This window comes from Typopeltis vanoorti, chromosome 6 (genome assembly GCF_054136105.1).
Source record: "Typopeltis vanoorti isolate ZY-2024b chromosome 6, IOZ_Tvanoo_1.0, whole genome shotgun sequence".
In the NCBI taxonomy this organism is placed as follows: domain Eukaryota; kingdom Metazoa; phylum Arthropoda; class Arachnida; order Uropygi; family Thelyphonidae; genus Typopeltis; species Typopeltis vanoorti.
Genome location: NC_143554.1, coordinates 150,287,780 through 150,297,810, shown reverse-complemented (window position 1 = coordinate 150,297,810; position 10,031 = coordinate 150,287,780).

Below are 10,031 nucleotides of genomic sequence, written 5' to 3'. Positions count from 1 at the left end.
AAGTTACGGCTACAAAACAATCTTTTATACTTTCTATTTTTTTCTGGGGAAGGGATTTTGAAAACTACTAATTAGAGCCACTTTCCAGGTTTGCCCTTAAGAAAGCTATTCCAGTGTTTGCCTCAGTAGATTTATTAAAATTCTGGATTTGAATAAAAAAAAAAATTGGTCATATGATTCCGTTTTTGATTCAATCGGACCACTACCCGAGGCAAAAAGAAGCAAAAGACTTCGCAATTATATATTGGATTAATTGCTCTAGTTTGGTGGAATTAAATAAAATTTGGGACTTAAGACAATATTCTGTGTGGTTCGAGTGTTGTCTCAACGCGAACATTTTATTAGAAATTAGCAAAGCGATTTGAAAGGACATTTATTTTCAAACTGGCATACCCGGTGTATTATTTGAGGATTCCTTGGACTCCTGAAATTTCTCTCTCTCTCTCTCTCTCTCTCTTTCTTTCTCTCTCCAAGCAGTTCTGTCGTATGCCAGGTGTTTGCTCTGTAGGATGTCCTTCTGATGTGTTTTTTGACTTGTTTCTGGATAAATGATCTTCTTCCCTTTAGTTTAGTTTTTCTCTGTATAACTGTCATGAACAGACTGTAATGTTTCAGGTTATATCCCATTCATTTCACTCTTCTCTTCTCTTCTCTTGTAATATTGTCTAGAACATTTCTTTTCTCTTGTACTACTTCTAAAATCCCGTCTTGCTCGCTCACAGTTATGGAACTTTCTTTGGCATCATTTTACGGAGGGGTTCGTATAAAACATATTAATTCCGTTCAAACAACTACATGGAAACCATTTATTTTTTAGCTTGCAATGCACTACTCAACGCTAATAATCTGATAAACAGAATCAAAATATAATATCGAAACTCATCGTTTTCCATATTATGACTGTTTTAATAAGCACTTGTAAGACACGAGGTGGGGGTGGAATGATAACTCACTGGTGACATTCGATGGCAGCATGATCAGCTAATTCAACGCTCTTAGAGAAATAGCGAGTAATCTATGTCACATCACATGACATTTTTTCATTGTAATTTTACGCCCATTTTGCTTGGTTTTAACAACAAAAAAGAACCTATTATTTAGATATGTTTTCTGAAATTTGAGAAATAAAATGGAAAAAATAATTTATCTAAGAAAACGGTGAAAGCGCATATATTTAGGAAAATAATTAAAATAAAGTAATTGATTAAAGTAAGTTCGATCCCAGGCATCTCCTAAAATATGAAAAAATAACATGTATGTTATTTTCATATATTTATTGAATTAGATTCATTAAAAAAACAACAACATTTAAATAGTATATGTATTTAAAATGTATGAAATCCGCTGTTGTTAAAAATGTCGTAGATTGGGCATGTATTTATCAATGCGTTTCTACAGAAAGTTCTGAAGCATCGTTATAACAAAAAATGACTAGTTTCTATTTAGTTCATATTCTTACATTTTGGAACCTGAAATAAATGGGTTTTCTTCTTAAAATTGTTTACAGTAAGTGTGTTTCAGCCTTTGGTGTAGAGCACGGAATCCAATGTAACTCAGCTCTCTCACAGTATTAAAATGTAATGTATCTTACTGTAAAATTATCATTGGCTTTCGTCCTTGCAATTTACAAGAAACTACATTTTATGCTAGGAATTGCATAGCTGTGATCAGAGCAGGTTGGTTTCTTTACCAGCGTGACAAGGGTAAGGTGGATATAACAGTGTTACAATTATATCAAAATATAAAGCTTGGCTAAACATTGTTCACTGATAAAAACATTTTCTATTAAAATTCTATAATGAATATATAAAGCCAAACTCAAGGTGGATTGGCATTTAATTCTCTTCCATAACGCTAGGTTTCCTGACAAAAAAATGTCATAGGTTAGAGTCTAGACTTGTGGATGTTTTTGTAGGTCTTTCTTTTGCGTTTCCTAAATTTTGGTCTTTGGCACAAACAATCAGGGCTTTTCGTTCTGGAGCCTCATATTTTAATCCAGCAGCTCAATAAAATCGACCTTAGAACTCCTACTATTACAGACAATAATACGAAGGTTAGGATTTACAGTCACTAGAGATGGCGGCAGTTCGTCATTCTCTCTCTCTCTCTCTCTCTCTCTCTCTCTCTCTCTCTCTCTCTCTCTGTCTAAAAATGTTTTTATTTATCACGTAATTCAGGTAGACTGTATTGTTGGCTATTCTGTAATATAAGCGGACTTGTGACATGTCACCTATTAGTTTAATAAGACGAAAAAATGTGTGAAAACATATGTTCTTAATTTTAAGTAATTCAATCAAAAGACACGTTGAAATAAGTTGATGTATTGCATTCATAGAATGAAAGTATCATTATAATATATAATAATATCATAGAATAAAAGGCGAAGAGATAAATAATAATTAAAATCATGCAAAATAAGTTTAACTGATCGTTGGCCATCCAAATATTGTGATGAATTTATATTTCACTTTCATTACATTGGATCGTATCGGTGTACTCACACTTAGCCTAATCTGCTCTGTAAGGAACATCAACACATTAACACATCTCCTGTACTTCGGTATGCTATCATGGGCACGGAGAGAATTTTGAAAGGGAAATTACTGGAATTACAGCAGAACAAACTAATGCAATGAGGCTAGGATGTTATGTAGGAAAATAAATGGTTCTTTTCAGACTTTTATATTGACAGATTTGATCTACACAACTGTATAATTGCTTTTCAAGATTCCAGTGTGACTATATATATATATAATATTCATCAAAGCTTGATTTGCTTCCTCAGTCTTAAGTAACAGGCTGGTTATATTCCATTTATTCCAGCCATACCCAAGGGCATGTGAGTTATGGAAATACTTTCTGAAAATGAAAGCTGTGCTGAACAAAGCTGCCTTTTGCAGCTGCCCAATTTTTAATCCATCTAACTCGAGTGCTTCTAGATGTTTATTCAATGTTTTAAGGATGGCGCCTAAAGCACCTATTATTTTGGGAACAACGTTTGTTTTCTTTTGCCAGATTCATTCAACTTCGAATTGCAAATCGCGATATTTTGTAACTTTTTCATTTTCTTTTTCGTCAATCCGACTATCTACTGGTACTGATATTTCAATAAACTTAACACCCTTGTTATCACTTCGTTCTACCACTGTGATATTACATTATTATTGTGTATTACATTCCAAGCTTTTGTCAGTCTGGATTTTGAAATCCCAGAGTATTTTAGCTTTTTCATTCCAACCACTTTCTGATGAACTTTATGCTTCCAATAGTCTTTAGCTACGTTATCATGCCTTTTACGGTAGTCCATTTGTGTGATTTTGCTCCACTTATAATGTTTTCTACCGTTTCTTCATTTTCTTTGCACAATCTACATTTACTGTCCTCTTGAATGTTTTGTATTTTTGCCTTCATAACCTTGGTTTTAAAGCTGCAAAAATTACTTATTCTGTTTCTTTCTTTAGTGCTCCATTTCTCAACCATTATCAGGTCATGTTACTGTCAGCGCTGTCTTCTACGCTGTGAAGGTATTTTCCATGCAATGCCTTATTTTTCCATCTTTCAATTCTCACTTTTATTTGGTTCGTTTTGTATTCTAATTTTGACTCCATGGGTTTAAATAAACCCTCTTTCCTTACCTCAATTAGAAAATTTTCCTTTGTTTGCTGCAGTTTATCTCTTTTTATGTTAACCTCTCTATTGTGCCATAGGCACAATAGAGGCACAAAAGACCATAATTGGTCTTTTGTGCCTCTTGAGTTTTTGCTGTGACCTTTTTGTTCAATTGGCAAAAGAGAATTTGCTTTAAGATAACTGTATATTTTATCAGCTAGTATGCCTGTGAGTAGCTTAAAAGTTGTTGGCAGGCAGGTTATTGGTCGGACGTTTTCTGGGTTTGGACCTTTTCCTTTATCCTTTATGATCAAAAACGTTTTCCCTGCTGTGAGTCATTCTTCTTTTCTAAAACATCATACAATTGGTTAGCAAGTCTTTCGTGTAAGCTATATATATATATATATATTTTTTTTTTTAAAGGTGTCTTGTTATATAGTATATTCATGAATTTCCCATAAGTATGTCTCAATATATTCTATGCTAATTTATAGTGATATTAATTTCATATACTTAAAAATCTTTATCTTCTCTAGTTGAGTACCGAACTTGTGGCCATTAGCGCTTATTTTTTGTTTTCCAAAGGAATGTTAAAAAGATAAATAAATAGAAACGTTCCGTATTTATACTATATTTTTTTTAATTTTCATTATATTTACTGAATGCATAATTCTTCGATATATGAGGAAAAATCCACTGTTAAAAATATGAATATGGTTGCAAACACTTAGGAGATATAAAATGTAGTCGGAAGGTGAAAATGTGAGAATGCTATCTAGGAAATATCGTTTTCCATTTCACTCAAATGCAGTGCTTCTTAAATTTGTTTCTGAAAATTTAAGAAGCAAATTTGATTTACGACAATGTTTCTACCATCTTTTAGATAAATTCACGTGTATACAAGTACACCATCAAAAATTAAATTTACTTTTTATTTTGGTTTTGTTCGAGGAGGAAGGAATACAGAAATTAAATTTTGGTTAAATGTTTATATCTTAAATTTCACTAGAGATGGCATCATTTTTGTTACCTATGTTTATACGCGCTCTAATTTTTTTTTGACCTTATGATCATCATAGCATTCGAAAATGAACTGCCACTGCTTTATCTGTGTTGGTCCATTTTCTTCACGATAATGAAGCAGTCCTCTGAGTTGTCTCCCACTTTTGCAATATCTTCCCTTAATTTCAAATCACTTCATTCAGGAGTAATGATTTCTATCCATCATCATTCCAGATAGAGGAGGATCAAGCGGGTTTCTGGCATGGTAATCGCCAGGAGTCCCGAGCTCGGAGGAAAAAAATATGGAGTAGACTAGCATTAAAATCGGTTAAAACCATATAAAAGAAGCCTTATTCGACATCTGTACTTCAAATTCGAAAACAAATAACTGTAGTCAAGCTAGTTAGTTTTAGGGGACCGTAAAGTTTTCTGCCAGAGATCCCGAGCCGGCTTAATCCATCACTGACTCCAGGATCTCTTACCTCCTTGACTTTCGTCAGTATATTTCCACCAAAGAGTATGCACTTTTACTTTAGTATACCCATGGTACTAATGTATTATGTTTACAACATTTCGTGGGGAAATAAAGGATACTTGCATTATGTAAGTTAAAGAAGCATTTCAATCATTTTAACCTCTTTCACAGTTTATTCTAATCCTGCTGGAGAGACATGCTGTTAGCACTACACAAATAAGGAACGTTTTACTTTCATATATTATCGAGCCTTCGTAGCTTAGTCGGTATCCACAATGCCTTTCGTTTCAAAGACCTGTTTCGAATTCCCTATAGGACTAGAAGAACCTTTACAACAACTGAAGGTGAGTTAGGCATTCTCATGTGGGGATGCAGGGGGGTTTTCTTTCCTATTTGATTTTGTATCGCGAAATGGCAAACCAGCAAGAACACACGTTGAATACAGCTACCAAAAATAACTGACACACGAATATTTTTTTTTATTCTGAACCTTAAAAACTCCATGCTGATTTTCTCGGATAATATTACTTCGTCTGCTCAAGAGAGTCACTTAGTTTTTCACTCACTTAACCACCAGAAGAAATATAAACGAAGACATAGTTTGATTCCATCCTGTTACCATTTAGCCTTTATATGATCTAGCTTAACCACGATGTACTCCTTTAAGATAAAGATACTAATTGCAAGAAACTCACTAAGCAGCATGGTACTGGGGGCTTCTGAGCACATTGCCTATAAATAAAGAAGGAATTTTCATCCATTTCCGCTGATATCGATGCTCTTTTGTTCTTCTTAGCTAAAGTTGGAGAGTGGGATAAAGCTAGAGTTGCAGAACAGTTGTAAGTTCTCCAACTCTAGCTTTATTCGTTTCGCGACCGTTTTTATTTTTTTTAATCTGTTTATATTTCTCAAGGCAAACTATATACGTAAAGGGAACTTATCCATCTATGGATGCGAGTTTGTTTGTTATTACTATTACCATATTATTATATCCTATTTTCAGAGAATATCGCGAATAGAGGATAGAGTTTTAATTATTTTGAGGAAAAAAGGTTTTATTATGCAAAATATGGTGGCAAGAAAGCGAGGACCAAGGGTTTAAAACAAAGACAAAACATTTCACTGTAACTAAAGTGACATCCTTGTCCTCGCTAGTCGCAGTATGTAGTCCTGATTTTTGGAGAATATCGCGATATATATCGAATATATATATTGCATTTTTAATTAATATTCATAATTAATTATGAATTATATATTAGGTCGCTATCTCGACCTCTTGACTAGTGGTAGTGGTGTGCCGCAAGGTTCTGTTCTTGGACCACTACTATTTAATTTATTCATTAACGATATAGGAAAGGATCTGAGAGGAAGTGTTCATTTGTTTACTGATGATGCAAAGTTGGGTAGAGAAATAGTGAATGCACATGATGTCAAAATGTTGCAGGATGATTTGGATAGAATGGAGGACTAGGCTAAGGAGAACGGATGTCAATTAAATGTGTCAAAATGTAAGGTTATGGATTTTGGGGTGAAAACATTAGCAGCAGTATACCACATTGGTGGAAGTGTAGTCCTGGAGATTTGTGAGGCTAGGGATTTGGGAGTGTTGGTGGATAGGGAGTTGAAGTTTAGGGGGGGGGCACATTGCAAAAGTAGCGAAATCAGCTCATGAAATCATTTGGTTACTGAAGAATACGTTGACGAGCAGAGACAAGCAAGTTATTGTTCCTCTGTATCGAGCCTTGATAAGACCCCATCTAGACTGCTGTGCCCAGATCTGGGCGCCAGGGTTTCTTCTTGATGGGGAGGAGTTGGAGAGGATCCAGAGGCGAGTGACCAAGATGATAGCAGGTCTATGGAATGAACCTTTTGAGAACAGGTTGAAGATTTGTGGGTTGCAGAAATTGGTTGATAGGCGGAAAAGGGGTGATATGATTGAGACATTCAAATTACTGAAGGGTTTCTACAAGAATAATTCAAAGGATATTTTTCAAAACAGGAGTAGTGGTGGGAGGGCTAGCGGCCATCCATGGAAATTGGGCAAGTGTGTGGTTCGCAAGGGTGTTAGAACTTGATTTTTTTCTTGGAGAGTGGTGAATGAGTGGCAGAGTCTGTTGTGGGTGCCACAACTGTGAATGAGTTCAAGGCAAAGTATGATAGATACTGTGTGGATGTTGAATAGTTGTTCTTGACATGCTGTTTAGGGCCTCCCTCGATGAGTCTAAGGAGTCCTTGGAGTTGCCCGTAATAATAATAATAATAATAATAATAATATTATTATTATTATTATTATTATTATTATTATTATTATTATTATTATTATTATTATTATTATTATTATTATTATTATTAATATAATAGAGATCTACTACTGAGGAAACCGTAAAAAGGCATTAGCATATTCCATTTGCAGGATTAGAATGTTGAAATTTTAAACGAAAACAAATTTATTTGATTAGGTGATTATGACAATATTTGAAAACAGCTTGAAGTAGTACTGATGGAAAAATGTGAAGATGTAAATAGTGCATGGGAGCTAGTTAAGAATAATTGCTAACATGCAATTATTCTTAACTATCTCTTAACTATCTTAACATCTCGACTTCTTCACGGTGTCTTCGAAAAGCTACCCAACCAGGTTGAATTCTTCGTATAACTTCTTCCTCACATCCACCTTCTAATGTGATTTCTTGTTCTCTGTAAACATATGAAGCTTCGATATGAATTTCCCAGTGTTACATAAGCATTGGTTTTTTTTGGTTATGTATTTATTTATTTATACGTAATTTTTATAGAAGTCAGGGAAATTATAGGATTGAGAGACAAACAGAGGAAAAGATTGAATGAGACCGAAACAGACCACTGGACCTAAATTCATGAAAGGATGGTGATAATGATGATACATAATTTTTGGTTTTGTTTCCATTCATATTTAATCCTCTCTTTTGACTTCTACATTCAATTTCAAGTTCTGCCGCTGAGTTTGCCTAAAAGTGAACAATGTCATTGGCAAATAGTTGGTGATTTAGTTCGTTACCATTTAGTGTAATTCATCTATTTTTCCATTCAAAAATTTTAAATATTTCTTCTACGGCTCCTGTATATATTTTAAGAAATAGTATCTAAGTGTGTAATTCCATTTCAATCGAAAATTTCATATTTGATTTTGATTTTAGAGATTCGGTTGAATTTTGACACATTCAATAAGCCACTAGCGATCATTTTTATTATTTACAATCATTTACAATTATTGCTTCGAAGTCGAAGAATAAGTGGCCACATGGGCCTTAAGGACTTGTAAATACAATAATGATTATTAAGAATTATGCTTCTGAAGAAAGGAAAAGAAATATTACTAGTTAATCACCAAAGCAACTCGTAAGAAAATAACGAAATAAGAAAGCAACTCGTATTAAAACATAAACAACTGTACTGTAACAAATTATCATTTTTTTAAAGTAAATGTTAATTATGCTTGCTGGATTACTATGTATTGTGTATTTTTTTAATCCATAAATGTTTATTCCGACATCTCAAAGAATCAGTACTCTTATGTCTCAGGGAAAACAGGTTCATAATTTCAAGCGTCAAAATATTATGACCACCAAGCCTGTTACCGGACAATCGTATTGCGTGGTTGGCCGGAAACAGAAAGAGTGGTGGCGTAGATGTAATCCAACATCTTGTGGAATCTATGCTAAACCGCATATATGCTGTAATTCGAGCTAAAGGAGATCCAACACAATATTAAATAAAAGTTACTAATTCATTTCCCGGTATGTTTAAAAGCACACAGAAACGGAAGATTAAGTGTTTGTTTTCTTGCTGAAAGAATCCAGATTTAACGGGCCACATTTTTACCATCTGGGGGACATGGTCTGAATCCATCCCTAAATAAGAATTAGCGGCAAAAGTGTGTTCATTGAGGGTTGAGTTCAGACAAGGTCCCCAGATTGTAATAAGGTTTAATTAATGCTGTGTTGGACCGCCTTTAGCTCGAATTACATCACATATGCGGTTTGGTATAGATTCCACAAGGTGTTGCATTACATCTACCAGACACAAGACAATCCATTCTTTAACTGATCCTCATATTTGATGGAAGAGGACTTTGCTCCTGGATCTTTTTTACTAACGTATCCCATGCATTCTCAATCGGGATTAGATCCAGGTTTTGTAGTATCCATAGAAGATGGTGAAAGTCGCTATTACGCTTGCTAAGCCACTGCTGAACAATTCTTTCGTGATGGACAGTAGCATTGTCGTCCGTGACACAACCGTCACCTGCTTGGTGACGGTTGTGTCATGTTTCAGGTCAACACTTCAGGTGACCTTGATTGGCAACGATCTTCCAATATTCCTTAGAGGACATCTTCGATCTTCCAGAAAAATCAGGGACCCCATTCCGTACCAACAGAACATGCCCCACATCATGACACCACCTCCAAAACCTTGAGTTGTGTTTACAAGGCAATCTGGGTTCATTGCTTCATGGGACTCCCGCCAAACTCTCTGCCTACCGTCAGTACAGAACAATGTACAAGGTATGGAATGACTCGTAGGACCAGATAACTATTTTCTAGTCTTCCAGCGTCCAATGGCGGTGTTCTTGACACCACTGTAGACAAGCATTCTAGTTCTTCGTAGAAATCAGTTTCTGTACAAAACTTCTTAGGTGGTGACTATCTCGTTCCTGACAAACTATCTTGGACACAGTTACGCCTCTTAAACAAGCAATGTGGGTTATTTTTTCACTGACTAAACACTCAGTATATCACACCTGTTGTGAAACCAGTCAGCTCTGCTGTTTTCAAAATCGGGGCTTCAGCCCAGAAGGTCACTCACGATAATCCCTTTTATCGAACTCCGAAAAAATATTTTATTTTTCCCATTGTGAGTAACACTATTGAGGATTACTGACCAACAGCATTCTTAAATAGTTGCC